Here is a 21,191-nt window from a genome sequence, read left to right on the forward strand (position 1 = left end):
ACCTGCAACCTCCGGCAACCACCTGCAACCTCCGGGAACCGCACGGAAACCTTGGGTGGGGCGCAAAGTCTCCAGAGGTTTCCGTTCAGGTTTCCTAAGTGGGACAGGGACAGAACTCTCTCTTAAATCCATCCAGTGACTTGGCCTCCACTGCCCTCTGTGGCAGGGAATTCCACAAATCCACAACTCTCTGGGTGAAAACGTTTTTCCTAAGACTCCTAGTCTTAAATGACCTCCCCTTTATTCTAAGACTGTGTGTGTGGCCCCTGGTTCTGGACTCGCCCAACATTGGGACCATTTTTCCCTGCATCTAGCTTGTCCAGTTTGGGTAATTGCGGTCGCGGGGAGAACGTGCAAACTCCGTACAGACAGCACCCGTAGTCAGGGTCGAACCCGGGTCTCTGGCGCCGTGAGGCAGCGACACTACCCGCTGCTCCACCGTGCCGCCCCAAAAACAGGCCAAGTCTCACAAGAAGAGTTGATCTCGGAGAGAGGGAAAAAAAAATTACCGAATCTTTTTCAGATCTTGACTGGTTAGATATGGATTTCACACAGTGGGGCGGTAATGTTTTGTATTTACGAGCCAAACACTGATGGTATACAAGATCAATAGGTTTTTAGATATGAAGGGAATTGAGGGTAGGAGCTTAGTGCATGAAAGTGGTGAACTATGATCCTATTGAGTGAAATACTACCCGATGCAAATGTAGAGCTCACATTCCTGGTGTAAAATCAATATTGACATTTATGTGCATGGTCACAGGGGTAAAGAGAAGCAGAAATAATATCATGTTAATATGAATGGAAATTATAACTACAAGTGCAGGTTATTTTTAGATTTAGACTCTAGACGTTTAGGGATATGGCATCGAAACAGGCCCTTCGGCCCGCCGAGTCCGCGCCGACCAGCGATCCCCGCACACTTATGCCCCCGTCCCACTTAGGAAACCTCTGGAGACTTTGCGCCCCACCCAAGGTTTCCGTGCGGTTCCCGGAGGTTTTTGTCAGTCTCCCTACCTGCTTCCACTGCTGGCAACCTCCGGGAACCACCGGCAACCTCCGGCAACCACCTCCGGCAACCTCCGGCAACCACCTGCAACCACCTGCAACCTCCGGCAACCGCACGGAAACCTTAGGTGGGGCGCAAAGTCTCCAGAGGTTCCCGTTCAGGTTTCTTAAGTGGGACAGGGGCATAACACTAGCCCACACGCACGCACTAGGGACAACTTGCTATTTTCAGAATCCAATTAACCTACAAACCTGCACGTCTTTGGAGTGTGGGAGGAAACCGGAGCACCCGGAGAAAATCCACGCAGGTCACGGGGAGAACGGACAAACTCCGTACAGTCAGCGCCCGTAGTCAGGATCGAACCCGGGTCCCTGGCGATTCGAGGCAGCGACTCTACCCGCTGCGCCTAGATATTGCACAAGAGTCTGATATGACGCAAAGATATGTTTAGGTATCTTAACGCATTGTGAATTTCCTTTTATATAAAGTGGTGCAGGAGTAGAGTTGCTGCCTCCAATGAAATACAAGGTAGACAAAAATGTTGGAAAACTCAGCGGGCGAGGCAGCATCTATGGAGCGAAGGAATAGACCCTTGGGTCTCGACCCGAAACGTCACCTATTTCCTTCGCTCCATAGATGCTGCCTCACCCGCTGAGTTCCTCCAGCATTTTTGTCTGCCTTCGATTTTTCCAGCATCCGCAGTTCTTTCGAAAACATTTAAATTAAGATCTTTTAACTTCAGGTAGTTCGCTGGCATTTAGGGGCGGCACAGCAGGTAGAGTTGCTGCCTCACAGCGTCGGAGACCCGGGTTCGATACCGACTACGGGGGCTGTCTGTATGGAGTTTGTACGTTCTCCCCGCGACCTGCGTGGGTTTTCTCCGGGTGCTCCGGTTTCCTCCCACACTCCAAAGACGTACAGGTTTACAAGGTAAAAAGTGTGTGTGTGTGTGTGTGTGTGTGTGTGTGTGTGTGTGTGTGTGTGTGTGTGTGTGTGTGCGTGTGTGTGCGTGTGTGTACGTTAGTATTAAGGTGCGGGGATCGCTGGTCGGCGCGGACTCAGTTGACCGAAGGGCCTGTTTCTGCGCTGTATCTCTAAACTAAACAGAATCGATAATGTAAATGTCGGAAGATAGAATTGCATATTAATTTTGTGACAGTCAGCACAGGATGCTTTATTCGGGAAAAAATGCCACGATTTCAAACTGTTATGTTATAATCTATAAGTTTCAATTAATGATGCAGAGGTCCATTTGCTGAATCTCTGGCATAATGGGGCCAACAAGCTGACAGATGATTGCAGGGCACTTTTAAATCACTTTTAAGTTCACAATGGCACCATTAAACCAAACTTTAATTTAGCCCGAAGCAGCAAACTCATAGACGGTGCCTGGGCAACAAATCTAATGCATGTGACCCTGGTGAATCTGTGGAATTCCCATTGCCACAGACGGCTGTGGAGGCCAAGTCAGTGGATACATTTAAGGCAGAGATAGATAGATCCTTGATTAGTACAGGTGCCAGAGGTTATGGGGAGAAGGCAGGAGAATGGGGTTAGGAGGGAGAGATAGATCAGCCATGATTGAATAGAAAGTAGGAGCAGAATTAGGCCATTCGGCCCATCAAGTTGACTCCACCATTCTATCATGGCCGATTTATCTGTCCCTCCTCACCACATTCTCCCCCTAACCCTCGACACTGAGAGGGGATCTTATATAAGATTGTTAAGGGCTTGGACACGCTAGAGGCAGGAAAAATGTTCCCGATGTTGGGGTAGTCCAGAACCAGGGGCCACAATTTAAGAATAAGAGGTAAGCCATTTAGATGAGGAAACACTTTTTCCACACAGAGAGTGGTGAGTCTGTGGAATTCTCTGCCTCAGAGGGCGGTGGAGGCCGGTTCCCTGGATGCTTTCAAGAGAGAGCTAGATAGGGCTCTTAAAGATAGCGGAGTCAGGGGATATGGGGAGAAGGCAGGAACGGGGTACTGATTGGGAATGATCAGCCATGATCACATTGATAGGTGATGCTGGCTCAAAGGGTCGAATGGCCTACTCCTGCACCTATTGTCTATATGCGTCCAACATGACTCATTCATTAGAGAAGAATTCCTCAGAAGGCTTATGGTGTTCGGCATGTCCCCAACAACTCTCACCAACTTCTACAGATGCACCGGAGAAAGCATTTTACATGGAGTTGTTCCCAAACCGGCAAGGTTTGGGAACAACTCCATGCAAGACGCAGCAAATTGTGGACGCAGCCCAGACCATCGCACAAACCAACATCCCTTCCATTGACTCCATCTACACATCACGCTGCCTCGGCAAGGCCAGCAGCATCATCAAGGACCAGACTCACCCCGGCCACTCCCTCTTCTCCCCTCTCCCATCGGGCAAGAGGTACAGAAGTGTGAAAACGAACGCACACCTCCAGATTCAGGGACAGTTTCTTCCCGTCTGTTATCAGGCAACTGAACCATCCCACCACAACCAGAGAGCGGTCCTGAACTACTATCTACCTCATTGGTGACCCTCGGACTATCCTTGATCGGACTTTACCTTGCACTAAATGTTATTCCCTTATCATGTATCTGTACACTGTGGACGGCTCGATTGTAATCATGTATTGTCTTTCCGCTGACTGGTTAGCACGCAACAAAAGCTTTTCACTGTACCTCGGTACACGTGACAATGAACTAAACTGAAACTGAACTGGAGATGAATCACAAGGACAGAATATTCTGGAAAACAGAACTTTTTTTGCTTCATTCTCCTTAGAGAATTGAATTTAAAAAATACATTACATGGATTTTAGATTTTGAAAGCTAGGAAAAATAAAGAGACATTTGGCTTCAAAAGCTTTCAATTATGTTAGATTAACTACCCAGTAATTACTTATAGAATTATAGGCATCTACCCTATACTTAAACTAAAATAATTACACAGTTGGATTGTTTTTCTGACCTAGAACTGGGACTAAAAGGTAATGTCATTAAATTTTAAAAAAAGACACAGAGTGCTGGAGTAACTCAGTGGGTCAGGCAGCATCTGTGGAGAACATGGATAGGTGACATTTCACAGGCAGCATCTGTGGAGAACTGGATAGGTGAACAGAGTGCAGTAACTCAGGGGTCAGGCAGCATCTATGGAGCTAAGGAAATAGGCAACGTTTCGGGCCGAAACCCATAAGGGTTTCGGCCCGAAACGTTGCCTATTTCCAGAAGGATTTTGGCCCGAAAAGTTGCCTATTTCCTTAGTTCCTTAGGTGACTCAAAACATGGTCGCATGGTGGCACAGCGGTAGAGTTGCTGCCTCGCAGTGCCAGAGTCCCAGGTTTGATCCTGACCTCGGGTGCTGTCTATGTGGAGTTGGCCCGTTCTCCCTGTGACCGCGTGGGTTTTCTCCGGGTGTTCTGGTTTCCGGCCAAACTCCAATATACTGATTGGGGATGATCAGCCGTGATCACATTGAATGGCGGTGCTGGCTCGAAGGGCCGAATGGCCTCTACTCCTCCTGCACCTATTGTCTGCGTCCGTGCTGTAACTCTAAACTAAAGTGAAGGAAACTAAAGTTTAGATGGATGCTGGAGGCAGTGGTTGAATTATCTACTTCGGGAAGACTACATCTGATACACAGGCACACAACATTCCTACACAAATTATTCAGGCCATTACCCAGGTCGTTTGTGATCTGCAAATGAAGGGAATTTACCGCGGCACTTTTAGATGAACTACCTTCTAGATAAAATGTGGCACTGCAAATAAAACGCAGAGGCCTGGACAGTGCTGGCACTTACAATGCTTAATGGTAATAGATTTGCCATTTCAGTTAGTTCAGAATGTCAGCACTTAACTGGACCGAGTCTTAGTTTGCAAATTAGGTCTCAAGGCACCAGCCTGAAGAAGGGTCTCAGCGAGGATGGCCAACTTCCTCACTCCCAAATATGGGACAAAAGGACAAAATACGGGACAAATTCCCCCACGGCAATTTGTTGACCTTAAGGAGTAAACCATTTAGAACGGAGACGAGGAAACACTTTTTCTCACAGAGAGTGGCGAGTCTGTGGAATTCTCTACCTCTGAGAGCAGTGGAGGCCGGTTCTCTGGATGCTTTCAAGAGAGAGCTAGATAGGGCTCTTAAAAATAGTGGAGTCAGGGGATGTGGGATCCCCAATCAGTACCCCGTTCCTGCCTCTCCCCATATCCCCCGACTCCGCTATCTTTAAGAGCCCTATCTAGCTCCCTCTTGAAAGTATCCAGAGAACCGGCCTCCACCGCCCTCTGAGGCAGAGAATTCCACATCAGTGCAGTTCAGATTTAATTGTCACGTGTAGCGAGGTACAGTGAAAAGCTTTTGTTGCGTGCTAACCAGTCAGCGGAAAGACAATACATGATTACAATCGAGCCGTCCACAGTGTACAGACAGATACAGGATAAAGGGCGAAACATAGAAAATAGGTGCAGGAGGAGGCCATTCGGCCCTTCGAGCCTGCACCACCATTCATTGTGACCATGGCTGATCATCCAATCAGTGCCCCGTGCCTGCCTTCTCCCCAGAGAAGGTTAGTGCAAGGTTAAGCCAGTCACAATAAATAAAGCAATAACTCTTTCCCAGCGACGAATTTTACCTGATCACTGTGACGTGCGGTAAGTTTCATGGAAACAATTTATTGATGTAAATGCCGCTGACGCTGAAATATGCATGCGTGAATGTTGGACAAAGCCGATGCCTAAACCATCTTCTAGAACTTTCACCACATCCTCATTTAAAAATCACCTGCGGTTCCATTTCGGAAATTGAGATTTTGTTTCATTGATAGAGTGTCTTAAGGCTAGTTTTGGTTGTTCGATTGATTGAAACAGGCCCTTCGGCCCAACGGGTCCATGCCGACCATCGATCACCCGCTCACACTAGTTGTAAGTTATCCCACTTTCGCAACCACTCCCCTACACACTAGAGGCAATTTACAGAGGGGACCGCACGTCTTTGGGATGTGGGAGAAAACCGGAGCACCCGGATGAAACCCACGCGGTCACGGAAAGAACACGTGCTTGATTGTCACCTTCTCCCAACCAACAATGATCTATTTAATATCCCTTGAGCTTCCTCCCCTTTGATGTCTCATGTTCACACCTCACACTTCCTTATCTCCGCGTCCCCCCGATTCGGGTCTGAAGAAGGGTCTCGACCCGAACCGTCTCTCCAGAGATGCTGCCCGTCCCGCTGAGTTACTCCAGCACTTTGTGTCTATCTTCAGTGTAAACCAGTATCTGCAGACCCTGCCTGCACAAGAACGTGCAAACTTCACACAGACAGCACCGGAGGCCAGGATCTAACTCGGGTCTCTGGCACTTTGTGGCAGCAACAGCTGGATATCCTGTGTATCAGATCAACTTCCAGCAAGATAATTTCAATTGTCTGATGAAGTGCTCCTTTCAATTAAGCCAATCCTAATCGGAGTCAAATGTACACTTTGGTAAGAGAAAGACCAACAGTTAGTTTAGTCTAGAGACGGCGCAGAAACAGGCCCTTCAGCCCGCCGAGTCCGTGCCGACCAGCGATCCCCGCACACTAACACTATCCCACACACACACACACACACTAGGAGACAATTTGTTTTTACATTTAAACCAAGTCAATGGTATCTTTTTGTTTTTTTGTTTATTTAGTTATGTAAAAGTGTATTTTTTTGTGTTTTTTGGTGTTTTTATGTGGGGGAAGAGGGCACGGTGCGGGGGATACCGTCCTTCAGCCGCTTCCTGGTGAGGACGCGACTATTATTCGAGTCGCGTCCTCGCCCCCCCCACCCCCCCACAGCGGCCTACCTACCTGGATTGGCGCGGCCTTTCCTGCCGGGATCGACCGGAGCTCCAGCAGCGGCGGGACAGTGCTGGAACATCGCGGGGCTGGCGATGCCTTACCGGGGGTCGCCGTCTGGAGCCCGGAGTGCTGGACCTGCTGCACCGACATCCTGGAGCTGCGGTTTGCGGAGCTCCCAACGCGGACGGCGCTGATGGACAGCGCGGGGTCCTGTGACTCTGCCCGGCTCGGCCTGTGGACTCGGGAGCTGCAGACTCCGGCAGCGGGAGGCGGCTGATCAGAAGGTCCGGGCCGCTGAGGAGGAGGATGCTCACCGTCGGGGTTCGGCGTCGGCGTTCCACCGGCCCGGCGTGAGGGCCTGAACATCGGGCCACCCGGGGCGGCGACTGCAGGTGCTCAGAAGGCCCCGACCACGGATGAACGGAGGGGAGGCTGGCTGGACTATGGTGCCATCCTCACCTTGGTGCCATTTATGTTATGTTGTGTCGTGGACTTTCTGTGTTTGTGCTTTTTTTAAATTCAATTTCAATTTTATTTTTAATATGTTTTATTATTTATTTATTATTTATTTATTTTTTTTGTGATTTTTTTTATGATACTGCCTGTAAGGGAAATTCATTTCGTTGTCTCAAATTGAGACAATGACAATAAATTTGAATACAATACAATATACAATACACACTAGAGGACAATTTGTTTTTACATTTAAACCAAGTCAATGAACCTACAAACCTGCACGTCTTTGGAGTGTGTGGGATGAAACCGGAGCACCCTGAGAAAACCCACGCAGGTCATGGGGAGAGAAGGTACAAACACTGTACAGACAGCGCCCGTAGTCGGGATGGATCCCGGGTCCCTAGCGCTGCGAGGCAGCAACTCTACCGCTGCGCCACCATGGCCCACAGGTCCAATCTCAAGGCTAAATCAATAAGCCATGTATTCACTTCATATACTGAAACACTGCAATGTGTGTTTAATTAAGAAGGGCCTGCAGATGCTGGAACATCGAAGGTAGACGAAAGTGTTGGAGAAACTACGTGGTTGCAGCAGCAGCAGCAGCAGCAGCATCTATGGAGCGAAGGTCTCCAAATCTGAGGAAGGACATTATTGCCATAGAGGGAGTGCAGAGACGGTTCACCAGACTGATTCCTGGGATGTCCGGACTGTCTTATGAAGAAAGACTGGATAGACTTGGTTTATACTCTCTAGAATTTAGAAGATTGAGAGGGGATCTTATAGAAACTTACAAAATTCTTAAGGGGTTGGACAGGCTAGATGCAGGAAGATTGTTCCCGATGTTAGGGAAGTCCAGGACAAGGGGTCACAGCTTAAGGATAAAGGGGAAATCCTTTAAAACCGAGATGAGAAGAACTTTTTTCACGCAGAGAGTGGTGAATCTCTGGAACTCTCTGCCACAGAGGGTAATTGAGGCCACTTCATTGGCTATATTTAAGAGGGAGTTAGATGTGGCCCTTGTGGCTAAGGGGATCAGGGGGTATGGAGAGAAGGCAGGTACGGGATACTGAGTTGGATGATCAGCCATGATCATATTGAATGGCGGTGCAGGCTCGAAGGGCCGAATGGCCTACTCCTGCACCTAATTTCTATGTTTCTATGAAGGAAATAGGCAACGTTTCGGGCCGAAACCCCTTGGGTTTCGGCCCGAAACGTTGCCTATTTCCTTAAACATTGCCCATTTCCTTCGCTCCATAGATGCTGCTGCTGTTGCACCCGCTGAGTTTCTCCAGCACTTTAGTCTAACTGCAATGTGTGTATTTGCACAAGCTGCTGTAACGAACAGCCACCGTTTCTTCCCGGCACCGCCAGAGCAGGGAACGACATTGTTTTTTTGACACCGGGACAAATGACGGGGACACGTAATTAATCTACAGATCTGACTTTGCGGCATTTGCACGAGTGCGCCGCTGATGTCGCCTGTGTTTGACATTGCCAAATTAATTTGCCCCTGGGAGGAAGAAAGGATTCAGAATTAAAGGGCCCCTCTCCAGAAAGGAGGCGAGGAGCAACTTCTTCAGTCAGAGGGTAGGTAGTTCATCGTTGCCCCAGAGGTGCTGTGGAGGCTCAGTGGGTATTTTTTAAGGCTGAGATAGACAAATGCTTGATTAGAAGATGGACACAAAATGCTGGAGTAACTCGGCAGGCCAGGCAGGCAGGCAGCATCTCTGGGAAGAAGGAACGGGTGACTTTGCAGGTCGAGACCCTTCAAGTTCAAGTGAGTTTATTGTCATGTGTCCCTGTATAGGACAATGAAATTCTTGCTTTGCTTCAGCACACAAAACATAGTAGGCATTTACTACAAAACAGATCAGTGTGTCCATATACCATGGTATAAATATATACACACATGAATAAATAAACTGATAAAAGTGCAAATAACAGGAAATGGGTTATTAATAATCAGAGTTTTGTCCGAGCCAGGTTTAATAGCCTGATGGCTGTGGGGAAGTAGCTATTCCTGAACCTGGACGTTGCAGTCTTCAGGCTCCCGTACCTTCTACCTGAAGGTAGCAGGGAGATGAGTGTGTGGCCAGGATGGTGTGTGGGTCTTTGATGATACTGCCAGCCTTTTTGAGGCAGCGACCTTTTTCCGACTGGTCTTCTCGATTAGAACGGGTGTGTCAAGGGTTATGGGGAGAAGGCAGGAAAATGGGGTTCGGAGGGAGAGATAGATCAGCCGTGATTGAATGGCAGAGTAGGCTCGACGGGCCGAGTGGCCTATTCCTTAAGACCAAGGAAACGATGCAGTCTGTCCAGCGGAGCAGACCGGATAAAGGAGGCAGTGAGAGTTTCCCTCAGGAATAGACGGGATGACTCCAGGGAAAGGGAATCGAGAATTAGACAAACAAAGGCTTAAGGTGAGAGGGGGAAAAATATTTAATAGGAACCTGCAGGGCAACTTTTTTTAAAATAATTACTTCAAAGGTTGGTGGGTGTGTGGAACGAGCAGCCACAGGAGGTAGTTGGGGCAGAGACTATCGCAACCTTCCAGGGTGGCACAGCGGTAGAGTTGCTGCCTCACAGCGCCAGGGACCCGGGTTCGATCCTGACCACGGGTGCTGTCTGTACGGAGTTTGTACGTTCTCCCCGTGACCCGAGTGGGTTTTCGCCGGATGCTCCAGTTCCCCTCAACAAATGAAAGATGTGCATTGGCTTTAGTGCATTTGTAAATTACCCCTATTGTGTGGGGTGCTGTTAGCGTACGGGGTGATCGCTGGTCGGCGCGGACTCGGTGGGCCGAAGGGCCTGTTAACGCGCTGTATGTCCAAAGTCTAAAGTTTAAGAAACATTTAGACAGGCGCATGGATAGGACAGGTTGAGAGGGATGGGGGCTAAACGCAGGCAGGTGGGACTAGTGTAGATGGGACATACTGGTCAAAGTTGGGCCGAAGGGCCTGTTTCCACTCTGTGTCACTCTATGACAGCAACTGAGTGGAAAATAGGAGACTAGTTGACATCTACAACCTTCACATCCCTAGAAAGATGGTTCAATGTTTGGATCAGCGTTCTGTCGCGCCCCCCGTCAGTACCCTCTAGCCAATGATCCATCCAGCAGACTAAATTCTACAAGACGACGCCTGAGAGCCAAGTCAAAGTATCCTAGTCATTATCCCAAAGCCGAAAGCAGCAACAACGACCAGCCTCAAGAGCACCTAGCAGTTGGACCTGCTCTCCGAATACTACAACTGAATGTTGAAGGCCTCTCTGCAGCCAAGAGACTCCTCATCGAAGTCCTTGCCCACCAACACTCTGAATAGATTCAGGACTGGACATGGCCACTGCTTGGCCAGCCTTCACAAATAGGGCAGCAGTCCAGCCCCACGGTGTGCCTGTGGAGAGCAGCAAACAATGCAACACATCATTGAAGCATGCCCTCAACAAAGACTCAAAGGAGGACTTGTCACCCTTCATACAGCAGATCAAGAGGCAACTGCTTGGCTAAAGGACTTTGCATTCGCTAAATACAATGTTTAGTGATACAGCGCGGAAAAGGGCCCTTCGGCCCAACAACCAGTGATCCCCGCACACTGATACTATCCCACACACACACTAGGGACAATTTGCATTTACACCAATCCAATTAACCTACAAACCTGTATGTATTTGGAGTGTGGGAGGAAACCGAAGATTTCGGGGGAAACTTACGCAGGTCACGGGGATGTCATGCAAACTCCACACAGACAGCAACCGTGGTCAGGATCGATCCCGGGTCTCTTGCGCTGTGGGGCAGCAACTCTACCGCTGCGCCACCGTGTTGCCCGTAGGCACAAGCTACCGAAACACACGGCATCTGGTGATTTTTCATTATTTGAAGGTGAACTATTTTATTGTACATTGGAGGATAAATGAATTACGGTTCAAATGTAAGAAGTGCGGTCGTGAATTAATGGGCAAAAATAACCGTGACTGCCAGGGAAATTTGCAAGCAAAATAGGCCTTGGTTTGAAGGAGTTTTTAAACACAAAGGCACTAAGCTCCAGAAAATAAAGGACTAAATTGGGGAATTTAAACAGAACATTAACATTAAGGAGATTTTAAAGGCAGAGATCAACAGCTTCTTGATTACATAGAAACATAGACAATAGGTGCAGGAGGAGGCCATTCGGCCCTTCGAACCAGCACCGCCATTCATTGTGATCATGGCTAATCGTCCCCTATCAATAACCCGTGCCTGCCTTCTCCCCATATCTCTCGACTCCACTAGCTCCTAGAGCTCTATCTAACTCTCTCTTAAACCCATCCAGTGACCTGGCCTCCACTGCCCTCTGTGGCAGGGAATTCCATAAACTAGTGCGGGTGTCAGGGGTTATGGGGAGAAGGCAGGAGAATGGGGTTAGGAGGGAGAGAGTTTGGAAGGATGGGAGGGGACCTCATTGTAACGTACTAATAAGTGAAAGACCCGGATAGAGTGGATGCGGAGAGAGGATGTTTCCACTAGTGGGAGAGTCTAGGACTAGAGGTCACAGCCTCAGAATTAAAGGATGTTCCTTTAGGAAGATGAGGAGGGATTTCTTTAGTCTGAGGGTGGTGAATCTGTGGAATTCTTTGCCACAGACGGCTGTGGAGGTTACAAGTCAGTGGATATGTTTAAGGCAGAGATAGATAGATTCTTGATTAGTGCGAGTGTCAGAGGTTATGGGGAGAAGGCAGGAGAATGGGGTTAGGAGGGAGAGATAGATCAGCCATGATTGAATGGCAGGGTAGACTTGACGGGCCGAATGGCATAATTCTGCTCCTAGACGTTATGAAGATCAGAGGGAGTTGGCCAACAGAACTCGGGTGAACAGGGAGCAAAGGACTTTGGCCAGAAAACAGGCAGAAGGACAATCACCAGGTACCCGAACCCTAGCCATAGCGTGTACGTTGTGCAACTTGATGGTTTTACGAGCGTCAGTCACTGATGCTCGCAGTCGCTGAAAAAAAAATTAAAAAAATCACAAAGTGGACAGGCCCTTGATCCTTGCAGAAACACGAGTGAACATTCTCTGCACAAAAAGTGGAGGAATAATTCATAGATCATAAGTGAAATGAGGAGAATGAGGCCATTCGGCACATCGTCTACTCCACATTCTTTAGACTAATTCTTTAGATTTTAGAGATACAGCGCAGAAACAGGCCATTCGGCCCACTGAGTCCGCACCGACCATCATCCTGTACACTAGCACTATCCCACACACAATTTACAGGGGGCCAAATAACCTACAAACCTGCACGTCTTTGGAGTGTGGGAGGAAACCCGGAGAAAACCCACGCAGGTCACGGGGAGAACGTGCAAACTCCGTACAGACAGCACCCGTGGTCAGGATTGAACCCGGGTCTCTGGCGCTGTGAGGCAGCGACTCTACCGCTGCGCCACCGTGCCGTACCGAATTCCTTGCGGAAGTCCTTGCTTGGCTCCCAATGTCTAAGCCTGAATCTAAACGCAAAATGTCACAACATCCCACGGAATCAAGATTCGAAAACTGCGCACTTTAGGGGAAAAACAATAAAAGTGTCAGCGTTTCGACTGGTTGGTTCCATTTGCAGTGTTTACTTTAAACTGACTCCATTACACGCAAAAACTACTGATCTGAATGACGTTGCAGAATGGGACTTGTTCAAATTAATTTGGTGCTTTGAACTAAAAGCGTCAGGGATTATATATTCTGTTTTCAGTTTAGTTTATTGTCACGTGTACCGAGGTACAGTGAAAAGCCTTTGTTGCGTGCTAACCAGTCAGCGGAAAGACAATACATGATTACAATCGAGCCGTCCACAGTGTACAGATACATGATAAAGGGAATAATGTTTAGTGCAAGGTAAAGCCAGCCAAGTCCGATCAAGGATAGTCCGAGGGTCACCAATGAGGTTTTTTAACTAAAAAAATAAAGCACGGAAACAAACCCATCTTGCCCACGCTGACCAAGGTGCTCCATCTATACTGGTCCCACCTGCCTGCATTTGGCCCATATCCCTCCTGTCCACATACCTGTCCATCAGGCAGTGTTCAGGGACTTCATGAAAAACACAAACTTGCCAATGAAATGATCAAACAATGTTACAACTTAAAACCTTTACAAATACATTCTCCTTGTGTGTTAAACCACAGCTACTTGTAAATACCTCCTCAACTAGAAACATAGACAATAGGTGCAGGAGTAGGCCATTCGGCCCTTTGAGCCTGCACCGCCATTCAATATGATCATGGCTGATCATCCAACTCAGTATCCCATCCCTGCCTTCTCTCCATACCCCCCGATCCCTTTAGCCACAAGGGCCACATCTAACTCCCTCTTAAATATAGCCAATGAACTGTGTGGCCTCAACTACCTTCTGTGGCAGAGAATTCCAGAGATTCACCACTCTGTGTAAAAAATGATTTTCTCATCTCGGTCCTAAAAGATTTCCCCCTTATCCTTAAACTGTGACCCCTAGTTCTGGACTTCCCCAACATCGGGAACAATCTTCCTGCATCTAGCCTGTCCAACCCCTTGTCACCACTCCGTTGCCATCGGGAAGAAGGTACAGGAGCCTGAAAACTAACGTCCAGGTTCAGGAATAGCTACTTCCCCACAGCCATCAGGCTATTAAACACAGCATCAAACAAACTCTGAACAATAACAGCCTATTATTACTATTGCACTTTATGTGTGTGTATATATATGGTCTATGATATATAGACACACTGAACTTTTATCTCCTGTTCTGTATTATGTTTACATATTGTGTTGTGCTGCAGCAAGCAAGAATTTCATTGTCCTATCTGGAACACATGACAATAAAACTCTCCTGACTCTTACAACCTTTTGGCGTTATACCAGCATTTTATAGGGTCCTTTCATATCGCTATACATCTCCCTTGATTGGGCAAGCAGGAACGTAATGATATATAATAGATACAACAACAACAGTCTGGAACAAATACAATTGGGAGAAATCAGCCAGCTATGCTCGTAGGTAATAGGCTGCTCTATAGCAGGGCTGCTGAAGATTTTTGAAGATCAATATTACATGTCACGAGAGTTATAGAAGCCTCGTAACACATTTGCTAATCAAGGCACACAGCGCAGTCAACTCTTCCCAGCAACGTTATAAACATTTACAAGAGAATGCATTTTGACAAGCAGACAATGTATTATGCTCGCTTGTCAGACACAAATGCAAATATGCATTCGCTTGGGATTCCTTTTGAGCGTGAAGCCGAGATCAATCCTGACAAATAATGATTGACAACATCTTTAATCTTGTTCACTTGCCCTCCGACTTTAATTTTTCCTCCCAAGGGCAACCCGTCTCTCCCCATTGCCAGCAACCTCAATGACATCGAACGGCACGGTGGCGCAGCGGTAGAGTCACTGCCTCACAGCGCCAGAGACCCGGGTTCGATCCCGACTACAGGAGCTGTCTGTACAGAGTTTGTACGCTCTCCCCGTGACCAGTGTGGGTTTTCTCCAGGTGCTCCGGTTTCCTCCCACACTACAAGGTTTGTAGGTTAATTGGCTTCGGTAAAAATGGTTAAATTGTCCCTGGTGTGTGTGTAGGGTGTGGGGATCACTGGCCAGCATGGGCTTGATGGGCCGACAGGCCTGTTTCTGCTCTGTATAGATCGGGAAGATGCACAGAGTTCCTTGCCCAGAGCAGGGGAATCGAGGAGCAGAGGACATAGGTTTAAGGTGAAGGGGAAAAGATCTAAGAGGAATGTGAAGGGGGGTGGGTGTATGGAGGAGGTAGTTGAGGCTCGGACTAGCGCAAAGTTTAAGAAACAGTTCGACAGGTACATGGATAGGACAGGTTTGGAGGGATATGGTCCAAACGCAGGCAGCTGGGACTAGTGTAGCTGGGACATGTGGGCCGGTGTGGGCAGGTTGGGCCGAAGGGCCTGTTTCCACGCTGTATCACTCTATGATAACTGCACCACACGGGGACATATCTGGTGCACTGGTCAATGCTTCACTCTCAGGTACACCAGATCAGAAACCCGCGCAGGTAGTTAGGAGAATACGAATTAAGATTAGCCGAACGCCCGTGGATCACTTAGATCAGGGAATCATTGCAATTAAACCAATAGGCAGACGTAGGTCAGAGGTTTGCAAGCCAATGAAACAAGAGGCTGCAAGCAATGTAAACTCAGTGTCCCAATACATTATTACTGCATCAGTTCAGAATTATTTATTTCATGAAATGGAGATGTATCAGAGTGCTCGTGTAAATGGCATGAGCTTTGAATGGCCCCGCCTTAAGCCACATTAAATGGGACATGCCCTTTAATAAAAATAACCAGGCTATTATGGACACATAGGTAGATGGCCACATCCCAGTACATTATCATACCCCACGCAGGATAATAAATTGCAGAAAGGGACCTTCAAGGTTGTAGCGTAATTGAAGGGATCTGATTACATTATAAATCTAACAGCACAGGTTATGTGGCTTGTGGATGTCATCTGAATCTTGATATTGCATTTCAGTCTGTAACTCTCTCCACACTGCCACACACACACAGAAACACACACACAGAAACACAACCCCCACACCACACACCCAGACAGAAACACTGACACACACCCACACACAGAAACACTACCCCCACACCACACACACACAGAAACACTGACACACACACACACAGAGAAACACACAGAGAAACACACACACACACAGAAACACTGACACACACAGGGAAACACACACACACAGAAACACACACACACACACACACACAGAGAAACACACACACACACACAGAGAAACACACACACACACAGAGAAACACACACACACACAGAGAAACACACACACACACACAGAGAAACACACACACACACACAGAGAAACACACACACACACAGAGAAACACACACACACAGAGAAACACACACACACACAGAAACACACACACACACACACACACACACACAGAGAAACACACTCACACACAGAAACACACACACACACACACACAGAGAAACACACACACACACAGAGAAACACACACACACACACAGAAACACTACCCCACACACACAGAGAAACACATATATTATTCATAAATGATGGGAGCAGAATTAGGCCATTCAGCCCATCACATCTACTCAGCCATTCAGTCATGGCTGATCTATCTTCCCCCTCCTAACCCAATTCTCCTGCCTTCTCCCCATAACCCCGGACCTAATCATGATTCCATCTATCTCTGCCTTAAACATATCCATTTACTGCCTCCACACATCTTCTGTGATTAAGAACGAGGGGTTGGCCTTTTGCAACAGAGCTGGCTGGTTAGCACGCAACAAAAGCTTCTCGCTGTACACTGGCAATAACAAACCTAAACAACAGACAATAGGTGCAGGAGTAGGCCATTCGGCCCTTCGAGCCAGCACCGCCATTCAATGTGATCATGGCCGATCACCCCGTTCCTGCCTTCTCCCCATATCCCAGAGAATATGGGGAGAAGGCAGGAACTTCTCCCCATAATTCCAGCCATCCCACAGGTACATTAAATACCTTCAAAAATCACACAGGTACAATCAGCAAACTATAATACAAGAAAAAAGCTATTTTGAACAAAAAAAACCTGAGACAGAGATATTTTGCTTGGACATCTTACAACCCAGATGTATAAATATTGACCCTGGCATTCCCTCTTTCTCTGTCCCTCCCCCACCCAAATCGCACCAGCTTCTCGTTTTCACCCAACAAACAGCCAACATAGATTAGATTAGATTAGATTCCTTTATTTGTCATTCAGACCTTTCAGTCTGAACGAAATGTTGTTGCCTGCAGCCATACATGTAATAATAAACAACAAAACACACAATAAACACAATTTAACATCCACCACAGTGAGTTCACCAGGCACCTCCTCACTGTGATGGAGGCAAAAGTCTTAATGTTACTGTCTCTTCCACTCCTCATTTAATGCCCCCTTTCCCTTTATCGTCATTACTTTTTCGCATATCTTTCATTCATTGTTCCATATCTCTCCACATCATCTTGTTTCCCTTTTCCCCCCTCAGTCTGATGAAGGGTCTCGACCCGAAACATGCTCTCCGGGGATGCTGCCTGTTCCCGCTGACGTCCTCCAGCTTTCTGTGTCGAACTTTGGGATCTCGAGACTGTGGGGCTGCAGAAATAATCTGACTGGCGTGTTACTTGCTTTCAGCCCAGCAGTCTAGCTCAGAATGTCCAGTCAATTTAGTGCAGTTTAAGAATTTACGCCTCGATGGTCTCTTCAGGAAGTCCAGTCAATTTAGAGCAGCCTGGGCTAAAATATCTCACTGTCATGACGCAGTTACAATTGGAGCTTCACCGTTGCTATGATTTAAGTGTTTTCGACCAGTCAGTAAATAACAACCTTGTAAGCAATAGCAAAAATAAATAGACTTAATGGCCAGTTATACCACAGTGAACTTCCACGTCACCCACAGATAATTCATACTGTATATCGTCAGTTCTTGTGAGCAGACACACACACATCTATCTCCTCTCCATACCCAGAGCTGAACAGTGCACCATTTAGCATTCAGAAGAGCAACCTCATTGAGGGGGGAGTCAGTCTCATTTTACTGCAGGGATTACCCAACGTGGCAACATTCACCGACAAGGAGGAAAGTGGCAGGGGGAGTAAAACATAACCGGCATCTGAAGACAGGACACAAAATGCCCGAGTAACTCAGTGGGACAGGCAGCATCTCTGGAGAGAAGGAACGGGTGATGTTATTCTGTATCGAGACCCTCCTTCAGACTGAGATTCAGGGGAGAGGGAAAGGACAGCGATGTAGAGAGAGATAGAGATCAAATGAATGAAAAATATTCAACCGTGGCTGATCTACCTCTCCCTCTCAACCCCATTCTCCTGCCTTCTCCCCATAACCCCCGACACACCAGATGTACTAGTTTCAACATTGTAACTCAGATTCAGATTCAAAGATTCAATTTTAATTGTCATTGTCAGTGTACAGTACAGAGACAACGAAATGCATTTAGCATCTCCCTGGAAGAGTGACATAGCAAGTCCAGGAAGTCCAGAACAAGGGGGTCACAGTTTAAGGATAAGGGGGAAATCTTTTAGGACTGAGATGAGAATATTTTTTTTTCACACAGAGAGTGGTGAATCTGTGGAATTCGCTGCCAGAGAAAATAGTTGAGGCCGGTTCATTGGCTATATTTAAGAGGGAGTTAGATGTGGCCTTGTGGCTAAAGGGATCAGGGGGTATGGAGAGAAGGCAGGTACGGGATACTGAGTTGGATGATCAGCCGTGATCATATTGAATGGCGAATGGTGCAGGCTCGAAGGGCCAAATGGCCTACTCCCGCACCTATTGTCTATGTTTCTATGTTTCTCTGCTGGTATTGAAACACCCAACTCCAGTACCAAGTCTGTGGAGCTTCACCCATGCTCCTCTGGGGAGCTCAGACCCTGAAAAGCTTTTATCTGCTCAGTGTTGCTTCATGATGTACATAATCAAGAATTTCTACATGCAAAATTACCTACCCCAACACACACACACACGCAGTTTGCAGACATGCTATCTAAACAAATGTACAAAATGAAAAGCTTCCTAAATTGAAGTTCAAAATATTTTCATGGAGATAATACGTTTAATTAAATGCTTCTGGGAACCCGTCCAAAATGAAACGCAGTGAAAACAAGATAGTTAAGACTCACAATCAAAGACCAAAATACAAGAAGCACATGGAAATCTCTCGGAAAAAACACCACGTTCCTCATTTATTTATTTACTGGATTCACCCGAACTATTTCCCAACAATCTGAAAACAATCTGAGCTAGACAGAGCTCTGAAAGTAAGTAAGTTTATCGGCCAAGTATTCACATACAAGGAATTTGCCTTGGTGCTCCGCCCACAAGTAACAACATGACACACAGTGACAGTTCCGAATGACTCAGAAAACACTAAACATTAATAATAATAAAACATTAATGATAACACACCGCTGATCAAGCATGTGAACCAACAAAATACCAGAACAAAGGGAGGCTACAGATTTTTGGCTGTTGAGTAGAACAACTATTCGTGGATAAAGATATGGAGTCGGGGGATATGGGGAGAAGGTGGGAATGGGGTATTGATTGGGGATGATCAGACACGATCACATTGAACGGTGGTGCTGGCTGGAAGGGCTGAATGGCCTCGACTCCTGCACCTGTTGTCTATAAAAATGGACTATTTTTGCCCCAGTTCTGTTTGTTTGAGATGAGATTGAGATGTGTGGTGTGGGGGGAGGAGATTGATGTTGGTGGGGGGGGGGGGGGGGGGGCGAGAGATAAAGGAGGGGGGGGGGGGGGGGGAGGGGCGCCGGATCTTTATAACTTTGTCAGTGCCCTTTACGTGGCCACTATTTGCATACCTTGGCGATGCAAGCCAATAATTCCACTGTGACTGGTCATACGTGACAATTAAATATCTATTAATCTTCAACAAACATAAGACCAAGCATGCTTGGAAGACATGCACGTTCTACAATGACGGACTTCCATTAGGATAGAAAGCTGTTGGTGGCCTACATCTAACCCTGGTAGCCAAGTGGGTGGGTGGGTGGACGGGAACAAGAGGCACTCGTATAGAATCCCTCCCAGTCTTTGTCAGAGCCCGGCTATCTAATGTCGAGTGTGTGTGTGTGTGTGTGTGTGTGTGTGTGCGAGACCGTTTGCCACGCGAATCCGTGTCGCATTTCTGAAAGAGCGCAGCGGGGTGGGGTAGTACAAGGTGCAATCATCGTTCTTGGGGTTGTCCAGCCCGGTCATTGTTCCTGCCTGTAGCGACGTCTCCCTGTCACCGTGTGACAACAAGATAATAATGAGCCAGGCAAACTCAGCCAGACACAGAAGCATCGCCTGGTACAAATAATCACACACAGACCACCAAGACTTCACTAGTGCCGGCGCCCGTTGTAATTTGTGCCCAATATCTGGTGCTCCAGGTGTGGCCAGTTTATTTTAATGACCACGACGGTATACATGCACCTTGCCCGATTGGGAAGACGAGGGGGGGAGGGGGGATGATTATTGATTTTTTTTGGCGTGGAGAAGTCAGTTGAGGGCGCTCTTGGGAAGTTAAATTACATAGAAACATAGAAAACAGGTGCAGGAGGAGGCCGTTCGGCCCTTGGAGCCAGCACCGCCATTCACTGTGATCATGGCTGATCGTCCCCTATCAATAACCCGTGCCTGCCTTCGCCCCATATCACTCGACTCCACTAGCCCCTGATTGAGACCAAATTGAGACCACGTTTCCACCAGCAGTAAATAACTAGCCATCCGTCTCTCGTTACCCACCTGGGGACAAAGCCTTCCCTCTCCCTGTCCCTGTCAAAACCCAATGTTTGTGAAGTCTGCTTCTACTAAAAAAGACACGAGAACGGAAGAGGACCTTTTTACTTTTCAAAAGCTGCAAGCTGCATTTTCTCCCCGAACATCAATTCTCATCATTTTCCACACACACACACACAGAGACACACACACACACACACACACACACACAGACACACACACACAGACACACACACAGACACACACACAGACACACAGAGACACACAGAGACACACACAGAGACACACACACACACACACACACACACACACACAGACACACAGACACACACACACAGACACACACACAGACACACACAGGACATGAGCAAATTCTCTCCTGGGTAGAATTAACTGTGGGGTGTTCACGACCTGGATGCCCGAGGCAGGCGAGAACGACTGAACGACGAGAAATTAACAACGAGTCTCATTATCCGATGTTAATGAATCAAACTGGTGGAAGCCGAGGCAACGACGGCTCGCTCCGAGTTCCTCCACATATTGTAAAAGAGGTGTATTCATCACTCTCCCCGCTATTA

The 21,191-nt window shown here is 47.5% G+C and overlaps 1 protein-coding gene across 1 annotated transcript in view; it reads right to left on the reverse strand.

The window, feature by feature from the left end:
* LOC129710855 (seizure protein 6 homolog) overlaps positions 1–21,191 on the reverse strand; it is a 381,323-nt gene that overhangs the window by 359,386 nt on the left and 746 nt on the right. The window lies entirely within an intron of this gene.

The sequence above is a fragment of the Leucoraja erinacea genome, chromosome 28 (assembly GCF_028641065.1).
Source record: "Leucoraja erinacea ecotype New England chromosome 28, Leri_hhj_1, whole genome shotgun sequence".
In the NCBI taxonomy this organism is placed as follows: domain Eukaryota; kingdom Metazoa; phylum Chordata; class Chondrichthyes; order Rajiformes; family Rajidae; genus Leucoraja; species Leucoraja erinaceus.